Source organism: Erinaceus europaeus, chromosome 20 (assembly GCF_950295315.1).
Source record: "Erinaceus europaeus chromosome 20, mEriEur2.1, whole genome shotgun sequence".
Lineage (NCBI taxonomy): Eukaryota > Metazoa > Chordata > Mammalia > Eulipotyphla > Erinaceidae > Erinaceus > Erinaceus europaeus.
In genome coordinates, this window is record NC_080181.1 from 6,693,434 (window position 1) to 6,716,000 (window position 22,567).

Sequence of the window (22,567 nt, forward strand, 5' to 3'; positions counted from 1 at the left end):
CCTCTTGATTTCTGGCTGTCTCCCCCCAATAAATAAATAAAGATAATGCAAAACATTAAAAAGAGATATCATAGGACTGGAATTTGATATAGTGCCAGGCTCAAACTTGAGCTGCATGCATTAAAACATTCTTATCCTACTCTGCTAAGCTATCCCTCCATTCCTGAATGCCTTTCTTTCCTTTTTTTTTCTTTTTTCTTTAAGAAAGGATTAATTAACAAAACCATAGGGTAGGAGGGGTACAACTCCACACAATTCCCACCACCCAATCTCCATATCCCACCCCCTCCCCTGATAGCTTTCCCATTCTCTATCCCTCTGGGAGCATGGACCCAGGGTCATTGTGGGTTGCAGAAGGTGGAAGGTCTGGCTTCTGTAATTGCTTCCCCACTGAACATGGGCATTGACTGGTTGGTCCATACTCCCAGTCTGCCTCTCTCTTTCCCTAGTAGGGTGGGGCTCTGGGGAAGTGGAGCTCCAGGACATATTGGTGGGGTTTTCAAACCAGGGAAGCCTGGCCAGCATCCTGATGGCATCTGGAACCTGGTGACTGAAAAGAGTTAACATACGAAGCCAAACAAATTGTTGAGCAATCATGGACCCAAAGCTTGGAATAGTGGAGAGGAAGTGTTAGGGGGGTACTCACTGCAAACTCTAGTGTACTTCTGCTTTCAGGTATATATTTTGCAGTAGTTTATGGATATGTGTGAACATATGCTCTCTCTCACAGAAACTGGTGTAGATGTAGGTTTTGGGACTTTGTTAGAAAGTGAAAAAAAAAAAAAAAAGAAAGGGAGGGAGAAAGACACCTAGAACACTGCTTTACCACTTTCAAAGATGTCCCCCTAAAGGTGAGGACTGGGGGCTCGAACCTGGGTCCTGGCACATTGTAACATGTGTGCTCAACCAGGTGGGCCTCTGACCAGCCCCTTCAATTTATCTCTGTTCTATCAAAGAGGGATTACCAATTAAGTAAAATAAAACGTTAAAGGTTACTATTAAAAATAAATAAATAATGCGGAGGGTAGATTTTTTTTTTTTCCCCTGCTTAAAGACTTTATTTTGTGAGAGAGATCAGGACACCACTTCAGCATGTGCATTGCATGAGATCAAACCTACGACTGCATCTACTCAAGGCCTGTGCTATACTACTAAGCTACCTCCTTGGTCACAAAACACCTTTTTAAGACAAGGGACTATTTCCATGTATTTGCAGATATATGGGAAGACATAAAATTAAACATTCAGAAAAAATATGTTAACTTCCATGTGACTCATGAGATACAGAACATGAATTCCGGGAAGAATTCCAGCTCCTCATTTGGAAATGTAAACTAACTACCACAATGCAGCATCCACTAGCCGGCATGCTGAGGTGCTGGGTTTCTTCTTCCCTGCAGTAACAACTTTCTAGTGCTCAGCTGGCAATTTGAACTCAAGCCGCACTTACAGGAGAATTATCATCTACCCAGAGATGAGTCATTCAGAGTCACCTGGAGAAAACCCAGTTACCTGACTCAAAGTTAGTTAGTTATAGGACAGATTCTCAGGTGAAGTGTGTGTTCTGCTTCTGCTTTGACCTACTGTAGTTCTAGGTTCTAACTGCTTCCTCTTATGGTTTAGTCCAGGAGGAGTGGTTAGGCAGCCATGAACAAACACTTCCCTTACAAAACAAATGGAAAGGGATTGGGACTTACATAATGGAGACAAAGAAATCAACTCCTAGGGAGATGAGTCAGTTTGTTGGAACATTTGCCACAAAATAAGCAAGAAGAAATAAAAAGTCTAAGTTCTCATGGACTAGATACCAAGCATATTATGGCTATATAAGCGCTTGGGAATTTAGAAAATTTAAAATGGGACCCTAAATTACTAATAAAAATAAAAAAAAATGGTCTTCTGGCATAATCATAATTGTGTTCATGATTATATCCTTAGTCATTGGTATTTTATGTGGGAAAATAGAATATATTTAGTAAATATAACTATGAAAGAAGTGGGCAGAGTCCTATATAATCAATAAATTAACTTATTAATAAGTATAGTTTTTTTTTTTTCCCCAACAGGGTTATCACTACAAATCCACTGCTTAACAGGCATTTTTCTTTCCTTTTATTTGCTAGGGCAGACAGAAATTGAGATTGTGGTCAACAATTTGTTTGGCTTTGTATGTTAACTCTCTTTTCAACCACCAGGTTCCAGATGCTAGCATGATGCCAACCAGACTTCCCTGGACAGACAACCCCACCAATGTGTCCTGGAGCTCTCCTTCCCCAGAGCCCTTACCCACTAGGGAAAGAGAGAGGCAGGCTGGGTGTATGGATCGACTTGTCAATGCCCATGTTCAGAGGAGAATCAATTACAGAAGCCAGACCTTCAAGCTTCTGCAACCCACAATGACCTTGGGCTCATACTCTCAGAGGGTTAAGAATAGGAAAGCTATCAGGGGAGGGGATGGGATATGGAGTTCTGGTGGTGGGAATTGTGTCGAGTTTTACCCCTCTTACCCTGTGGTTTAGTCAATGTTTCCCTTTCATAAATAAAAAAATTTAAAAAAGAAAGAAATTGAGATGGGAGCAGGTGACAGAGAGGAAGAGAGGCACCTACAGCACTGCTTCACTGCTTGTGAACCTTCCCCTCTTCCCTGCTGTTGTAGAATGGAGTTTGAACCTGAGTCCATGCTAATGTGAGAGCTCAACCAGGTATATACTGCCACCTGGCCCCACAGCATAGCTTTTTATCGTAGTTTTTACACAAATACGTAAAGCAAAACTAAATCACATTTAGACAGTAAGCTGGTTGATTTTTGTTTAATTAGAACATGTTCTGTGTTAACAACATGATCGATACTTACATGTCTAAACTTAAATGAAAGGATTCCAGAAATAAACAAAACAGTATTTAAGGTGCTTTTAGTCTGGCAAAGTTGCCAACAGTTCCACCTTGAGGACTGTATAAGAATATTTGCTGTAACCAAACCATGCCAGTTTGCCTGGGACTGATTTTGGTATTCAGAAGGACAGATACCAAGATGACTTTGCTGACAGGTGAAATATGAGATTCAAAGCAAGAGAAAACAAAGGGTGAAACATTTAATAAACTGTGCTCTATTTCAATAGGCCCAAAGGGCCAAAGAGGCAGAGGTAGGGATTCGATGGTGCAAAGCAATTGGGAATTCCATGCCCTAAAGCAGAGGAAGATGAGAATTTGGTGATGCCTGAGATATGCTGGCACCTATTTAGTAGAGGTATGAGATTGTACTCCTGTAATAATAATAGCTTTGCAACACAACACTTCCTCAATAAAACAAATGGAAAGTCCACTGTCCTGGAAACTTTATCAAGGCCAAATAACCAAAAGAATCAGTGACCCTGTAAGTAGTGGGGTTGGTTGTTTAATTATCACTCTGTGGGTCCCTCCTCCACAGAAGCTGAAAATGTAATAGGTCTGTATGATTAGTGATCTATGTTGTCATTACATGTCTACAAGTTGAAAGCAAGAATTTCCAAGTTTATTTGCACAAGAGAAATAACCATTATAAAACTTGTTCAGGCAAGTAAGCACTAGTTAACAGCCCTTAAAGTTGGCAACTTAACCAGATAACAAGTCTCATTTCTTAAATCACTTCCATTTAATTGTACATATTACTAAACTACAAGTTACATCAATTAAAAGAAAATCACATTTTAAGAGATAATGAAATAACGAATGACAGGTATTATGTATTTTTCCTCAAAAATCTACAATATAAATGAGCTTGTTGAAGTGAATGTTTTAAGATTTATTAGAAGTGACATCTATACATCTATTTATGCAACTACAAATAACAGATTCACATCAGAAAATGTGGGCAATGGGGTACTCAAAGCAAATATTTAAATTGTCTACAAGTTTTATTAACTGCTGTCACACCTGGAATAACACTGGTGATAACCTGAAGTAAACTCTCAAAGTAAATTCTAAGTGTTGAGTTTTTAAGACAGCATTTGCACAGTGAAGCAGAAATTGAGGAGGAAGCCTGAATAATGGTATAACTGACATTCTTGTGTATTCTAAGTCATCTTGGAACTACAGGAAGTGAAGGTGCAGTGAAAAGAATGTAAGGCGGGGTTGTGCCATTCCCCCAAAGCTGCAAAACAAGAAGCTTTTGGGTAAGCAGATGTGCATGCACAAAGGCAGTGGAGGGTGTCTAAAAAGAGTTTTGCCGAGCATCTGGATACAGAGACTCATGATTCTTGAGCTGAAAGGTATGAGAATTGAGAGATGGAAGGTGGTGGGGTGAGCAGATTGTGATATTGTCATGGGAACACTTGTTGAGAAGGTCCTAAGGGAAACTGAAAAAGCAAAAATGGCACAGGGAATGCTTCGCATTCAGAGAATGTCGATAGCAGGAATGGGACACCAGACACATCTACGGACTTTTGTTACTGATTGACTTCTAGTCTATCTCACCAGGAATTTAGAATAAAATGGTAATCATAAAAAATGTACATATACTACCAGAAATAATTGATTCAAGTTAAAGCAACAGATGGACAGTCAAAGTTAAACAGAAACAGAGGCATTCTTGGTTCAAAATGCTGCCAACTGCCACCACTTGGTCTCCAAAGAAGCAGTAACTGACAACAAACCATCTCACTGATATCCCATAAGCTATAGGAGTTTATGTCTCTATATGGCAAGGTCTCTACTGTCAAAGTCTTATTCTGTAATGGCTCTGAAGTGCCTGGTCTGAAAGTGTCTTCATTAATACATGCAACTGTAGCAATGTTCTTTTTTCTCTTGAGTGTCCAATAGCTAAGGAATTGGTTTAAATCGTATCAAGCAATCAAAAAGCTTTTTTGGCTGCCCATCTAATCTCAGAGATTCAGATTAGCTCATTTTTTGAAGTTATTTAGCAAAAGTCCCACAGAACCAGGAGCATGCACTTTCCAATGTTTTCTCCTTTCATAAACATTTCAAATACTCAGATTATAGTAACCCAAACATTTGATTTTACTAATTAATTTCTGCCATTGGAACTTCATCCCTGCATGACTCTACTACCCTCAGTGACTTTTTTCCTTTCTGTTTTTCTAGAGAAGGTGAGAGGCAGGGGAAATAATAATACACACAGAGAGGAGAGGCACCATAAACTTCTCCAGAACTCAAGAAGCTCCATGGTGCTCTCTCCCATGTGGTGATCAGAGGCTGGAACCCAGAGTGGTAAGATTTATGATCTACTGGGTGAGGTAACTCTTGCCCCACTTAAATATTGTAAGTGAAAAAAAAAACATTTCTGCAGGCAAAAGCAACAACAAAAGTGGATAGTCTGGTTCTAGCCTAAATTCTGTCCATTAGTGGACAGGGGTATTAGTGGACAAGGTACCAAACCTCTGTGCAAGGACAAAAGTAGGAAGGTTAAAAACCTTTCTTTCTTACCGGGAGTCGGGTGGTAGCACAGTGGGTTAAGCGCGCGTGGCGCAAAGCGCAAGGACCAGCACAAGGATCCTGCTTGAGCCCCCGGCTCCCTACCTGCAGGGGAGTCGCTTCACAAACGGTGAAGCAGATCTGCATACAGGTGTCTCTCTTTCTCTCCCCCTCTCTGTATTCCCTTCCTCTCTCCATTTCTCTCTGTCCTATTCAACAATGACGACATCAATAACAACAACAGTAAGTACAACAACAATAAAAAACAACAAGGGCAATAAAAAAGAAAATAAATACTAAATAAAAAAAGCCTTTCTCACCAATTGACATTCCCACCAGCAGTGCAGGAGGGTTTCTTTATCCCCACAACCTCTCTAGTATTTGTTGCTGCTACCTTTTCTGATGTATGACATTCTCATGACTATCAATGACCTGGAGCATTTTTTCATATGTTTCTTGGCCTTTTGGATCTCTTCTGTGGTGAATATTCTGTTCATGTCCTCTCCCATTTTTGGGTGGGGACACTTGCTTTCTTGTTGCTGAGTTTGGCAAGCTCTTTATATAGCTTGGTTAGCCTCTTCTCTGATGTATGGCATGTAAAGATCTTCTCCCATTCTGTGAACGGTCTTTGTTTGGGGTAGTGGTTTTTTGCAGTCTGGAGAACTTTCAGAAGCCTAGACATGGACCTACCCTATGGCCCTGCAATTTCTCTCCTAGGGATATATACTGAGGAACCAAACACACCCATCCACAAAGATGTGTGTATACCTATGTTCACAGCAGCACAATTTGTAATAGCCAAAACCTGGAAGCAACCCAGGTGTCAAACAACAGATGAGTGGCTGAGCAAGTTGTGGTCTATATACACAATGGAATACTACTCAGCTATTAAAAATAGCTTGGATGGAGCTTAATAAATCATGTTAAATGAAATAAATCAGAAACAGAAAAATGAATATGGGATGACCTCACAGAGAGAAGTTGAAAGACAAGATCAGAAGAGAAAACACTAAGCAGAACCTGGACTCGAGTTGGTGCACTGCACCAAAGGAAAAGACTCTGGGGTGGGTGGAAGGGAGAGTTCAGGTCCTGGAACAAGACGGCAGAAGATCTAGTGGGGGTTGTATTGTTGTGTGGAAAAGTGGAAGTGTTGTGCATGTACAAACTATTGGATTTACTGGCGACTTTAAAACATTAACCCCCCAATAAAGAAATAATAATAATAATAATAATGTCTTTCTCACTTGGAGGCACCCAGAAAAGTATGGGGTGCTCTGGGTCGCCCCAGCAGTGGCTGTCTTTTCAGTACTTCAGGTCTGAGGGTGTTCAGTACCCTGTATTGTAGGGAGGACTGCAGTAAAAACAAGTGATCGTCTCTCCAAAGTACACAGCTGTTCCCTCTTGGAGAACCAGGGGTGGGGGCCACACTGGCCATACAGCAACTCTAAGACCCTAAGGCACCTGCAAAATTGATGGTAGGGAAGTCAGTTTCCAGGGACAGGTAAGCCCTCTGCCCATTTAACCCACAGCAATTATTTCTCACTCATATCCCCCAAGGCCTTTTTCAGGCTGAAACTAGGCAGCAAACTAGGCAAAATGAACAGAAGTGGAGTTTGCCCTTGTTATTTCCTCAGGACGCAGGAGTGCTAATGAGCAGTGAAACAGTCCATGGATTACAGCCCCAAAAGGAAGACGCAGCACAGCTGAGCCAGAAATGAAAATTGTACCCTCCATTCTCTGGAAGAAAAGCTGATGAACCCTCCAAGCAATTCAACAGCAGTGCCACCCTCCACAGCACCTCAGAGTAGCAGCAAAAGTGCGGGACCCAGGTAAGCCCTGACTGATATGAGAGAACATCTTATCGCCATAAAATAAGGGAAAAAAGTAACTTTACCTGTACTGACCACAAGGCCTTCACATGAACTGAGAATTAGCTGCCAAGAGCAGGGCACTTATTAAAGGTGGTGCAGCAAATCCACTCGGTGGTTCAGTGGGGTGCTGCAGGCACTGCTGCCAGTGACCTTCCTCATTGACACCTTCATTAATGATGTGTTAGGGGAAGCCAGCAGGTGGATGGTTTTCACAAATGATTCTACCCTGGGAGTTATTACAAAGGCAAAGCTCCAACATCACACTCATAACTTAAGTAGAACTGAATATAGAAGTTGCTGGGAAGATTTTAAATGCAAGGCAGGCAATTACACATATAGCAAGATAATACAGGCAGATGGGAAAAGTTTGAGATGAAGACCTCAAATACTATGATGGTGATTTCTGAGAGAAAGAAAGAAAGAAAGAAAGAAAGAAAGAAAGAAAGGAAGGAAAGACCAATGACTGCACAGTTCTCAAAGAATTTCATGACTCAACTAGTGAATAAAAATGTGTTAGAGGGGGCTGGGCGACAGCGCAGTGGGCTAAGCACGCATGGCTCAGAGAGCAAGGACTAGCATGAGGATCCTGATTCCAGCCCCCAGCTCCCCACCTGCAGGGGGTCGCTTCACAAGCATGGAAGCAGGTCTAAAGGTGTCTGTCTTTCCCCCTCCTCTCTCCATCCTTTCTAACAATGACAGCAACAACAACAACAACAATAATAACAAGGGCAAAAAAAGGGAAAAAACAGCCTGCCTCCAGGGAGCAGTGGATTTGTAGTGCAAACACCCAGCCCCAGAGATAACCCTAGAGGCAAAAAAAAAGGCTGTCAGATATTATATGAAAACACTAGTTCATACTGGACATATTCAAGTGCAGTTAAAAAAAAAAGACAAATAGCTAATGTGTTTAAGTGAAAAACTTGGCATGATTTCTTTACGTGAGGTAAAAATTCATATAACAAATTTCACTTGTTCAGCAGTTAACTGGTACAGCGTCAGAGGCTCATATATAAAGTTGCTGGCTTCTCAGCTGCCCCTCCCACTCTCCTCCTTCTCTCTCTCTCTCTCTCTCTCTATCCCCATTTCTCCATCCCTCTGCTCTCTTCCTCTCCTTATCTCTATATCTTTCTCTCACATGAAACTGATATTGAGTAACCAATATCAATCTTTTTTTAAAATTAACCTTCTCAAGTGACCCACTTCAGTGACAATTCATGAAGTCACAATGTGGCACAGCTTCCACCCTGTGTAGCTTGGGCGCATTTGGCCCATCTGCTGTGAAGCACACTGGCATACTGCCTTTCATGGCTGCAGCCAACGTGCTTTTGAATGGCAACGTTACTTTCAAAGCATGGCACAGTCTCTCCTCCCAGTTCTGACTGACAATACCTAGTAGCAATCCAGCAAAATGCACTATATCTTGATTCAAACAACTCGGAAGGAAGAACAAGAAGTCTATTTTGTTCATTCTATTTTTAGGAACTGTCATGAACCTGAAGATGCTACTTTTAGAAATTTCTCTCTTTACACTCAGATTTTCACTAATGTAATATAATGAATATTACTTATTGGTGATCATGAAGCTTTGGAATTCTCTAGCTAGCATGGAGATGCCGCCCAGTTAGTGTCTGTTGTGGTAGGAATCAAAAAGAGACCACGTGGAGTCCCTGTCGCTAGTCTGTTTGTTCTTGTGTCCATTTATAGTTAAGGCAAAATGACTGGCATAAGCAGTCATATCTTTTCTGGCACCAAACTCACTGACTCTGCGAGCTGATGGGGATCTGCTTTGAAACTGGTGTGTGGTCCAAACTTGGGCTGGCAGAAAAGGCGGTTTTTTCTGTGAAATGCCCTCAGTGTGCTGTAGAAAAATCTCAAGATCTTCCTCCTTCCTTTTTAAGTTGATGTCTCCATCTTGAGGGAACTTTATTCCAAGCATGTTTAGTACACAGAAACTATATTTCATTCACTGACAGAGGTCAGAGAAGAATTTATGATACAGAATATTGGTTATAACTGTAATTCTCTATGTGGTAACTGTAAATAATACTATTCCTATTATTAGGCTTACTGGGGTTTAATTGAGCAAATACGTCCTTACTTTGAAACCTGCAATGATGAACTTCTCTTTGGAACCTCCTTCAGTGGAACTACTGTGAGATAGACCTCTAACTTGATTTCCTAATGGTACCTATGAGGAAGAAAGAAAGAGGCTTTTTCATGTTGTAAAAGCTTCCAGCAAGAATCCGAAGCTGAGAGTCCATTCTCAGTGTATAAATTTTCCTCTAAGTGCACATTATTTTGTTTCCACTTGTATTTTAGATAGTTGGGCAAAAACATTATGCAAAATATCTGAATTCTAACCCTTTTCTTTTCGTGATGTGTATGTTAAAACCTGGCCACTTTATTAGCTCACTGGATGAGATGGCAATGCACGCCTGGCCAAATCAGTTGCTGAAAACATAGTTTGTAGTAGAAACTGTAGAACGAGAAGGAAGTAATATTCAACAGAGGAGGGTTCTAAAGACAGTTTCACAATCTAGAGAAATCCAATCAAGTATGATGCAGACACTGAACAACACCACATGCTCTGTATAAAAGTGTAATGAATCCGTAAAGTTGCACGGCACAATGCCTTGAACTTCCAAGGCTACTAAATGGCAGGATAATCTTGGTTATGATGGTAATTTCGCCACATAACAGAGATAAGAGAGATTTATACTGTAGCCAGAGGCACACCAGAGACATGAAGGCAGACGATTCATGAATTATAGAATTAGCTGAAGAGGCCAGAAGAAGAGGCAGGGGACTCTGCAGGAGGCCACAATCCCTACCATCACAGCACAACACACTGAGACAGGCAGTTCATCTTGAGAGCTCAGTCTAAAACACGGCAACAGCAAACACTGGCACACAGACTGCATATTTACTTCATAACTGGATTTTGGGGAATGACTGCTAGATAGGAGGAAGAAAGCTTCATATGTCTGGGAAATAATGCTCTGGTGAAATGATAACTGCATATTTGCACAGGAACCTTCATTGTCTAGTCATTCAGTGTTCACATCTACATGCACCCTCCCCTGTTCTCAGTGACAGACTCTTAACCTCTTGATTTTGAGGCTGGTGAGAGAGTGAAGAGGTAATCAGTTTCCCCAAAAAATATATGATAATCTTAAAGTGACTGAGTAGCATAACAAGAAGATGGGAAAAAATCTTGGAAGAGCAGTCATAAATACATATATAAAATATGGGTAAGAGACTGTCCTATTAGAAATAAATGCAAATAAAATTAGAAATAAATGCTTTGTGGACAGTAAGGCAGGTGCTTGGGTAAACTGTTTCCTGACCCTGAGATAATATTTGTAATAAAATATTGGCAATGTCTCTGGATAGAGGAACTAGAGTAGAAAAGGAGACCATATTAAGATGGGGAGGAAGGAATGAGCAAGAGTAATCACAGGAAATAGGAAGTATGTTTTAACATTGTTTTAGAGGAAGAGAAACAAGTGGTAATATAGATAGACCGACAGACAGACAGACAGATAGATACATAGATAGATGATAAAAACCCCCAACTTTAGTGGCCAGAGAAATATCTCAACTGGTAGACTATGGGCCTTACATAGTCTGAGGCTCTCTAGCATTTCATGTACCAGAGTGATGTTCTGGTCTTTCTCTCCCTCTGTCTAGTGTAAAACTCTTTATCTAATGTAAAATAAATACATATAGATGCATATTAATATATGACTTAAAAACTCATTACAGATTTACAGTAACTAAGGTAAACTGGTGTAAGCATATAAATGGAACAAAAGGGAATATATCAATAAAAAACTAGCAGATCAAATGGATGGGGTTTACAGTTAACAATATTCATATATTTTCCCCATATTTGGGAGCTACTCTCTTCCCTGATCCAGCTTTCTAGTCCTTTTCTAACTATGACACCATCTTCCCAGGCAATACCTTGGGTCCACTTGCATATTAGCTATCAGGCTCAGGCAAAAACTGGTAAAGTCATGGGCCCCTTGGAATATACCTAAAATAGACCTACTAGCTTTTTCCAAAACAGAGACCCCAAGTCTTCATCTGCAATATCCTTGCCTTTAGGTTCATGATTAATCAACAATTTACTCTGCTTTATATCTTAACTCTTTTTCAGCCACCAGGGTCCAGATGATGCCAACCCTACTTTCCTGGGCAGACAACTCCACCAATGTGTCCTGGAGCCCCACCTCTCCAGATCCCTGACCTACTAGTGAAAGAGAGAGACAGGCTTGGAGTATGGATCGACCTGCCAATACCCATGTTCAGCAGGGAAGCAATTACAGGTGGTGAAGCAGGTCTGCAGGTGTCTATCTTTCTCTCCCCCTCTCTGTCTTCCCTTCCTCTCTCCATTTCTCTCTGTCCTATCCAACAATGACGACATCAATAACAACTACAACAACAAAACAACAAGAGCAACAAAAGGGGATAAATAAATAAATAAATATTAAAGAAAAGAAAGAAAATCATTTAAAAAAAAAGAAAAGGGAAGCTATCAGTGGAGGGGATGGGATATGGTGTTCTGGTGGTGGGAACTGTATAGAATTGTAGTCCTCTTATTCTATGTTCCTGTCAATATTTCCATCTTATAAACAAAAAAACAATGACTTATTAAATATGGATAATTTTGTCTTCATCAACAATGAGAATTCTTTGAGAAGCTAATACTAGGATAAATAATTTGTAAAATATATAACTGACAACTCTATACACAGAGAGAGAGAGAGTGGGGGAGATGTTTATTAAATAATGGCAAGAAGAAAAAAACAATGCACTGTAAGGTCAACACATGTGAAGAGTTCACTAAATAAGTATGAGTGGTACATAAAAACACGAAAAGGTGTGTTCACCACTTTAGTCATGATGAAAATGCAAATAAACCCAGAGCTCTGGTAGGCAATTAACTTGGCTCACTGAGAATAAGACTTGAGTGGCTGAAACTCCAGATTTGATTGCTAGCATGACATGCACTAGAGAGGTACTCTGGCTTCTCACTTTCTTCCTCTCCTCCTCACTATCAGTCCGTCCACCCATCCACTTGTCTACCTATCTAGCTCATATAAAAGAAATAATTTCAAAAGCATTATCTGTCAAAGCATCTGCACTAGTACAGCTAAAATTATACATCAAGAGTATCAATAAGCTGCCAAGACTAAATGTGGCTGAAGCAGGAATTTGCATACATTGCTGCTGGGCATGCACAAACCTCTGGAAATAGTTGGGGAGTGGCATGTGGTTGTTAACATACCTTTGTCACACTGTCAGGTATTTATCCTAAAGAAATGGTGTCACAGACATGTATGCAAATATTTATAGTTCAGGACAGTTTTATCCATAATATCTAGAGGCTAGGGATATCTAAGTGCCCATAAGCATTTCAATGGCTAAACATATTGCAGATGTCCCATATAAGGAAAAAATACACAGCAGTAAAAATGAATTGATTATGGTCACAGATGGACCCATGCACCACAGGAGGAATCTGCAAAGTACACACTAAGGAATAAAATGCAGACAGGCAATACCACATTCTGCACAACTCCATTAATATGATATCCATAAAGATGCAAAACTATAATTAACACTGCCTGGTACTGAAACAAAAATAGACCCACTGACCAGTAATAAAACTGAGAGACCATAAATAAGCCCGCACACCTATGAACACCAAATTCTTGAGAAGGGGTCCCAAACTATTAAATGGAGAAAGTAAATGGTGTTGGGGAAATTGGGTTGAAACATACAGAAAAGTGAAACTGAACCACTACATTTCACCACATACAAAAGTTAAACTCCAAGTGGATCAAGGACCTGAATGCTACACCAGAAACTATCAATACTTCGATGAAAATATTGGTATAACTCTTTTCCATCTAAATTTTATATCCAACTTCAATGACTCAAGTTCATTGCAGGGAAGACAGAAACAAAAATAAACCAAATTGAGAACCTTCTGCACAGCAAAAGAAACCACCACCCAAACACAGACCCCTTACAGAATGGAAGACCGTTACATGCCATACATCAGACTCAGCAACAGAAAAACAAATGACCCCTTATAACTATAAGAAGAGGATATGAACATAATCTTGATCAAAGAAGAGATCCAAATTCCAAAAAACGAAAAAAAATGATCCAAATAATTGTCAGAAAAATGCAAACTAAAGTAACAATGAGATAACCACTTCATTTCTGTGAGAATATCATACACCAGAAAGTGTATTAACTATAAATGTTGAAGTGGTTGTGGGAATTAAGGTAGTCCTCCTGCATTACTGGTGCAAATGAAAATTGGTCCCAATCCTGTGAGGAGCAGTCAGGGTAACTCTCAGAAGGCTAGAAATAGACGTACCTTATGACTGGGCAATTCCTCTCTTAAGAAATCAAACACACCCATCCAAAAAGATCTGTGTATGCCTATGTTTATAGCCGCACAATTTGTAATAGCCCAAAACTTAGAAACCTATACGTGTGGCTAAGAAAGTTGTGGTCTATATACACAGTGGAATACTACTTGGCTATTAAGAATGGTGAATTCACCTTCTTCACCTCATCTTGGATGGAGCTTGAAGGAATCATGTGAAGTGAAATAAGCCAGAAAGAGAAGGGTGAATATGGGAGGAGCTCACTCATGGACAGAAACTGAGAAATAGGAACAGAACGAGTAAATACAAAGTAGAACTTGGACTGGGTTGGTGCATTGCACCAAAGTAAAGGACTCTGAGAGGTAAGGGTGGGGTTTTCTGATTCTGGTGCATGATGGTAGAGGAGGAACTAGGCTGTGTATGAGAGTGTTATACAGAAAGCTGAGAAATTTTACACATGCATCAACAACGGTATCTGCTATACACCATTAATCCCACAATAAAAATATAAAACTATATAAAGACAGAAAACGAACCACAAGTTGTCAGCAGAAGGGCTGGAGAGGGGATTGACTGGGCTGGAGAAGGGATTGACTATGGCATGACAGAAATTGTTGTCAGGTGACTAAAAATATCCCATGTCTCTCTCGGCCCTGGTTATAGGTATACATTTGTCAAAGTTTGAGTTATGTCCCTGTAACTGGCACATTTGACAGGAGTAAATCTACCTTGATAAACAGCAAAATGCCCCAATGGTGAGCGGTGGATCTGGAGTTACAGTAGTCATTTTGAAACAGTGTTTGTCTTTCTGAAGTCTTATGAACACAGGCATATTCTTCAAAAAGTCTAATGTTTCACTATGGAGAACCCCATAAGGATCTTGGTTTGAGGCCCCTGGCTTCCCACCTGCAGGGGAGTCACTTCACAGATGGTGAATTCAGCAGGTCTGCAGTTGTCTGTCTTTCCTCCTCTCTGTCTTCCCCTCCTCTCTCCATTTCTCTCAGCAAAATTGCCTCTATTCAAGTGAAGCACCAGTCTCCCAGGTGAAATAGCATATTTCACTAGTGCTGCTAATTGTTTAAATTAATTTAAACCTAATTCCCTAATGTGAGATTTTCCAATTCACACTGTAAAAATTCCCACGCTGTAATATGTTTTCCACAAGCTATACTTTTCCATTTATCTTCTCAGACATTGTCTGCCTAAGAAACTACAACCAATCCTTCAAGACTGCTGAGCAGTGTTCCTCTGGGGAATATTATGCTCTGTATCAGGTTGATTCACCAATTCTTCCCTTGTGTGCCAGGGCATCTAATCTGTTCCAGTATAGCACCCCTCTGACATCTGTCTTCTCGACTAGAATGAGAACAGGGACTCTAGTTTATCTATCTTTATTTGCCCAACCCGTAGCAAAATGTCTAACACCTAGAAGGTGCTACATACAAATATCCTTCCAAAATAAATCATTTTGACTACCAGCTGTCATTTCACTGTATGAGAGATTTTAGGCTACATAATAGATGGATCTAAATGAGCCAAAGCCCAAGGAGAGACTGCAGATGAAATGGCATTTGAAGGACAATTGACTAATCTTCATTTGATTTTTCTTGCTCACCATTTGTTTCTTTTTCATTAAGTCATTGTGTCCTCTCTTAAAGACTGACTACTAGGGTTTGCATCAGCAGCAGACAGTGCTAGAGACGCAAAGGGACCTATGGATGTACTAAGTTATGAATCACATTCTGACTGTGTCCTGGCATCCCCATGCCTAGATCTGGGATCTGCCAGACCAGCACTCAGGAAGGCTTCAGGTATGCCTGTACACTCAAGCAGAATGGCACTTTTCAACCTTGCAGGGTGACTGCACTCTGGCCCCATACCTTCCTCCTCTCTGGATCAAATTGTAGCAGTGCCTTTAAGTCAAGTGAGCAATAGATCTCTGAGTCAACTGGCTGACTTGCCTCTGGTTCCTGATCCAGATGGATTAACACTGGCCTGGTTAATTTCTGCAGAGGTTGGAAAACAAGAGGAATCCTGGTTGGGATTTCTATACGTGTTTCTGCAAATCCAGTACATTAGTAGAGCGATAAGTGCTTGGTATTGATGCATTGGATGAATAAACAAATCTACCACATGCCAGATCCATTGCAGGGCCCACAATTCCTGTGCCACATATTTGGATGTGCATTTTGGTAACTTTTATTTATACGTTATTCTTTAATTTTTCCCCTACAGCACCATAGAATCATTTCAGAGTCTCAACATGAGTGATACTGCCAAATATTAAAATATCATAGTTTTAATTAGAGAAAGGTGGCGAGAAAAGGGCAGTACAACACCCCTCCACCATCCACTGAGTTGCCTGAGTGCTGTCCATGGTGCTCCCATGTGATACTGGGGCCCGAAGCCAGGTCCTCAGACGTCGTAATGCACTGGCTCTACAGGGCAAGCTACCCCTTAATGAGTTTTAAAGAGTCTTGTTTTTTCCTTCATGCATTCTTTCAAGGAGTTCTAACTTGAAAACAAGACAGTAAAGTTTAGGCAGGTGCTAACCTCTCCTGCATGTCTGGAAAGGTCACAATTTCTGTCCACATCCTTCATCACGTTTCATAGAACAGCTTTGAATTGAGACACTAGCTCCTCAAGTCAAAAATAAACTAAGCAGCAAAACTAAGACAGGAGAGACAAGGGGAAGTTTTTCACTGACATTTGGGTTGGACGAGGGACAGTGCAGCAACTGCTGCCCTCACTCTTTCCCCAAAGGGTTCCCCCCATGGCTCCCTTACACTGACACAAATGCCTTCTACCAGCATTCCAGTAAGAACCTCCGGCCAATTCTTCCTGGAATGTTTACCATGTGGCTCTTTTTGGCCATGCAAAAGGCAATCTCTCCCATATGTTCTTTCCTAGTCTGTTACTCATTCTAGCTTTCTGTATCCTTCCTCCCCAATTCCCTTAACAAAAAGAGATGTTTCTGAATCCAACTAAAGTGTGTGAAACTGCATTACAGATACCCCCAACTTGATGTGAAATGGCCCATTTTAGTTTCACATTAAATTATGATTTTTTTGGTTAGATGAGAAAAATATCTGAGTGGCAATTCAACACCTCAGAATATCTTATAAATAATTGCCTATATTAATTAAATATGCTTATCCAGCCACTTAAACCCTCAATTTACCACAGCTCTAACCAGCTGAGAATTAATATACAAAGCAAATAGATTTTTTATGTTACTACAAACATCCTCTAAATGATTGCAATTTTAAAAACAACACTAAATTCAAACCTACTTCCTGAGGACAGAGTGCTGGCATTTTTGAACAACTCATGGCAAGGAAAGAAAACAAAAATGTCTTCCATCAGATTAATCAGTGTTATCTGCAGCGGATATGCTAATGAACTTGCTGACCAGCTATGCAGTCTTCTTTAGAGTTAGAAATGGTGTTATCAGGGCTATTTTATCACCCACACATGCCTAGTACACTCTGTGCACATCTATCATCCCTGAACCAAAAGAACAAAACAAAACCCTCTAATTGCAAACTTGCCTTTATATTTGGGTTACAGAAATACTTGATGAGGTGCTCCTCCTGAGATTCAGTGAACCAGGGCGGTTGCTCCAGGCTCCTAGCTCTGATAAGGACCGACTGTAAACCGTGGAATTATGCTACTACTAAATGCTACAGAATGAGGTGGGAGGTAGCAATGGGTATTGTGTAAACTGATATTATAATGACCCCGAGTGATCAAGAAACTGATATAGTAATCATGAAGTAGCTTAGTGGAAGTGCACAGAACTTGCATGTATGTTAGGTACAATCCCTGACACGTTATGGCAGTGTTCTGGACCCTGTGTCTCATTAAGTAAATAAACTAATCTTACCAAAAAAAAATAAATAAATGGGTACAATTGTAGCAAGGTGGCTTCATTTAAAACAGGCAGTTTTTGTTTGTTTTGTTTTGTTTTTGCCAAGAACACTGATAGACAGGAGAGTCAAGGACTGACATAAGCCTACCTGTGCTGAGGGACCCAGCCTTCCAAATTAGCAGATAGCTTTGATGACAGACCTCCAGAGTAATGTAAATAGAGAGGACACATAAAGCCAGTCTGACATGCTTTGCACTATATGCCTCACTCCTAAGTCTCTGAAGCTTTCCTCAGCTGTTGGCAGCAGAATCTGGACACTCTGCCCAGAGAAGTAACCACAGGAGCTGAGGCCACAAAGGATGTTCTGTATACTGAACTATGTAGCTTTTCTTGCTGATTTCTTGAACCTCGCCTTAGTAGTTCATATGCCTCCACTTTTCCTGTCAGTTGAATTGTATGCTCATAATCTAGTACTAAATCAAACTGTAGTAATGTATCATTGACTTGAGTCATAAGTGAAATCTCTCCACCCAGGTAAAAGTTAGCACTTCCAGGTTTGAAGCTCATGCTACAAGCAAAGTTTTCTCCTAACAAAAGAGATCCCAAGGTCCTCCTATAAATACACATGCTCAGAAAACAGACCCCAACATTATCTTCAACATTACATGAGACACAGAGCTCCCAGCAAGTCTTAATGACTTGCTTTTTATTTTCCTAAATTTTAAAAAACAAATTTCATTTTCTGGTAATTCAACAATGCTTTACAAAGTTATACAATTTGGGGGGTATAATTTCACTCCCACATATGGTGTGTTCCTTGCTGTTTTTAGATGTATGGAGAGTGGAGGAAGGAGACAGAAGATAGAGTTTACTTTGCTAAAGAAACAGAGAGGGAAAATTGTAATTACTCTGGGTTTTTGCAATAATGATATGGGGAAGTGAGACATAACTCAAGTGTGTAGAGCACAGGCCTTCCTGGGTCTAATCCTCAGCACCACATGGAGCCTTAACAGCACTGGGGTAATCTCTGTGGGTGGGAGGGCAATACATTAGTGTCTTTCTGTCTCTTCCTATCTGCTCTCAAAAGCAAAAGACTGTTAAAATTGGACTGGCGGGGTGGGGGGTGTACTCAACTGTATCTCACATGCAGGAGTCCCTCATTTTACATATGGGATCCTGGAGGCAAACATGTCTGAGTCACAGACCATTCGACTTAAAATTTAAGTGTATTTAATGCAATCACTAAACGAGACTATGAAAACTTATATGCTACTGCATAAGACAAAGGAGCATAGTTGAGGGCCAGTGGGAGATGGTAAAGAAACATACAGGACAGGGGCCAGTTTGTGGCACACCTGGTTGAGTGCACATGTTACAATGTGCAAGGACCTGCGTTCAACCCCCCAGCACCCACCTGCAGGGGGAAAGCATTACCAGTGGTAAAGCAGTTTTCAGATGTCTCTCTGACTTTCTCCTTCTGTATTACCCCCTCCCCTTCCTGATTTCTGGTTGTTTCTATCCAATAAATAAACAAATATTAAAAAAGAGAAAAAACAAGAAAAGAAGTAGGCAAGTTCAGAAAACATGGGTAACTTGCTCAGGGGCTCAAGGGACTTCAAAGTCTCCACTCAGAATCCAACACGGAGTGGCCTGGGGTTTGGCTGTCACAATGAATTCAGTCGCATGAGCATCAAACACATTTCTAATTGTCACATTATGTTCCTCAGGGTCAATTTTACTACACGTATATAAAACAAAAATAGGGAAGCATTGTCTTTATTATGTGTGTTTTCCCACTGAATCAAATAGTTCACAGATAATATGTTGATGTGCTAGTTTATTTATTAAATCATTATATGGTAAATTACTGGGCAAGGGTAGATAGCATAATGGTTCTGCAAAGAGACTCTCATGCCTGAGGCTCTCCAATGCCCCAGGTTCAATCCCTCACACCACCATAAACCAAAGCTGAGTAGTGCTTTGTTAAAAGAAAGAAAGACAGAAGAGAGAGAGAGAGAGAGAGAGAGAGAGAGAGAGAGAGAGAGAGAGAGAAAGAAAGACAAAAAGTTCCTGGACTATTATTATAAGAACTAGGTACTAACCATGGAAGTGCTGATAAAAATATGCACATAGTATAATTGGAAAGAATTCTTCAGACAATGCCTACTGAACTAGAGAAGCACTTGGAAAAAAAGGAAAAACTGCCCTTCTGTCTAGACATGTAGGTACAGTTGCAATGACCTCACAGGTACAGCACAGAGGATGAAAAGATCAACACTGCAGGCAGATGAGGCAGGCAAAGCATTCCTAGCACAGGGGGCTCACTTCCTGAGAGTGTTTTGCACTTTAATTTAGAATATTGTGTGTATAAAGAAAGGTCAGTAAAAGGAGAGAGAGAGAGGGAGAGAGAGAGGGAGGTGAAATGTGGGCAGGGAAGGGAATAATAAGAGAGGGGTGATCACACTCTATGGACATTCTACTTGGTATCAGTGACCATGGATACTGGGCAGTGAACTTCTGCTTTCAGTCTTGTAAACATTGCCTCTTTGAGCACTGCATATTCTGATGTGGACTTCAAACTGAGGCAATGTCTGACTGCTCACTCCTGGATATTAACAGAACCTGGAGTTAATGAGACTGCTAGGGCACTACTTTTAGACCTCAATTGTTCATTTCCATCTTTTAATTGGCTTTAACAAAGTATAGCTCAAGCTTCATGACTTATTAAAGGTTTAGATTTTTTAGAAAGTTTTAAGTGTTAAAAATCCTCATCATAGAACTATGGAATTTTAAATTATATATAAGCACTCATTTCTTATAGTATAATGATATAAGGCCACTGCCAAAGAAATGTAAATAAAGATAAGACTAGAATATAGCATTTCTTAAAATTGAATTGACTTGGTCAAAAATTAATTTGCAAATGGAAAATTCTTCAATATGGAAATATATTTTTCAGCTGTAAATTAAATGTAATAGTGAATATTCAAAACACAACTTAGACATAAAACTGACCTTTAATCTTTGTACAATAAATGCATTCTCATGTTCTTCTCCTTCATTAAGATTTATTGAAAACTAGTCTCAAATTATTTGAAAGCAACCTTGGTAGATTATACCTTGTATACTCCTTGGAACAAAATTCTAAAATTTCAAAGTCTTAGAAACTTTTTATTCTGAGCTAAAGAATCTATTGTATATTTTAAAGTAATACCGAAGAAAGCAGAAAAATAAATCACTTTATTTAAATAAACTTTAGGAGTGCAAATTCCATGCGTTCTCAAAAAAATACATATTTGGTTAACTAAAATATCTTTATTTCCAGTTTCAGGAAAAGTCTTGGCTTAGTTTTTTTTTCTTCTCTGTTTCCTTTCTTTTTTAAAATATTTATTTATTATTGGATAAATACAGAGAGAAATTGAGAGGAGAGTGGGAGAGAGAGAGGAGAGAGAGAGAGAGAGAGAGACACTGCAGCCTTGCTTCACCATTCATAAAGCTTTCTCCCTGCAAGTGGAGACCAGGGACTTGAACCCGGGTCCTTGTGTACTGCAATGTGTGCGCTTAACCAGGTACACCACCTCCTGGCCCCTCAACTAAAACAACTTCATTTATGTTTGGTGTTTTGATATTGTATACACAAATCTTCAGAGACAAGATACAAAGTCAAAAGTGGTTCTACTGTGGCTGAGATAGCTCACAGGATAGAGTGCGTTCTTTACCATGCAGTATCCAGGTTCAAGGCCCTGTCCGCCATAAGGGAGCACCATGAAAAGAGGGGGCATTAGGGAGTGCTGTGGTGCCTCTCTTCCTCCTCTCGTTCCCTTGCTGCTTTCAATCTGGGAAAAAAAAAAAAAAAAAGAGCACCACACTAGAAGAGTTGGAAACTTGAAGGGAAAGTGTCTGGATAAATGAATGCTCCTTATATTCTTAAAAGTATAGAAAGGAACAGGGGAGATAGCATAATGGTTATGCAAAACAGACTCTCATGCTTGAGGCTCCGAAGTCCCAGGTTCAATCCCCTGCACTACCATATGCCAGAGCTGAGCAGTGCTCTGGTGTTTCTATCTGCATCTCTCTCAAAAAATAAAAATAAATAAAAAATAAAGTATAGAAAGGAATGTTTAGGATATTTGAAGCACATTTTGAAGCCTAACTCAGAAAGAAGTGAAATAGGACACCAGGTGTAACTGTGTTTAATTCTTGATTCAATCAGTACTCAAAGATTAATTCTAGAAAGTACTGACAGTTGATGTGATCAAATCCCATCACCCTTGGAGGATTTACCCCACTATTCCCTGAGTCTTGAAGTCAAATGCTTAGATTTTTGGATACCAGAAGAATTTGGTTTGCACGTCACCAAATACAACCCCTTTCACCCCACAGAGTATATCCTAACTCTTCCCAGAGTTAAAGTTAAGACACACTGTGATAGGTGATGCTACTTTGGGGGTAGTAAAATACAAAGATGGTACACCCTCTTTTAAATCTTGCAGGGAAGGCTTCCGCCATTCATTGACTCTTGTTAGAGCACACGCTGAATATGTGCATGTGGGAGGTGTGCAGTAGTCCCATGGCAGATCCTGTTACACATTTACAAATGTGCCTCATGGAAAAAAAAAATGGCTTAATCCAAAGAAGATATTTCTGCATGTGAAATTCTGGAGAAGTATAATAGATTTTCCAAAGAAAGGACTTTAAAAGACTATATGATCTTACTCAATTGTGTTCTGAAAACTGTAGCTGTCTGCTAAAGGTTTCTTGATGGATCGAATAATTGTGGTGATTTTACAGCAGTTAGTTGAAAAGCACACTAAGTAAGTTTAATTGTACCATCTATGTTAAAAAAAGAAGAAAAAACAACTTCAAAATCAAAACTATTTTCATGGAAATTCAATCAAATTGCATTCACTCACAGACATGCATACACAAGTCTATGCATACGTTTAAATTCTATTCAAAGTGATCACAAAATGTACCACAGGGAATCTCTTAATCAGATGTTAGTA

At 40.0% G+C, this 22,567-nt stretch overlaps 1 protein-coding gene across 1 annotated transcript in view; it reads right to left on the reverse strand.

Moving 5' to 3' along the window:
• The window catches only part of PDGFD (platelet derived growth factor D), a 178,171-nt gene that overhangs the window by 75,842 nt on the left and 79,762 nt on the right, over positions 1-22,567 (reverse strand). The window lies entirely within an intron of this gene.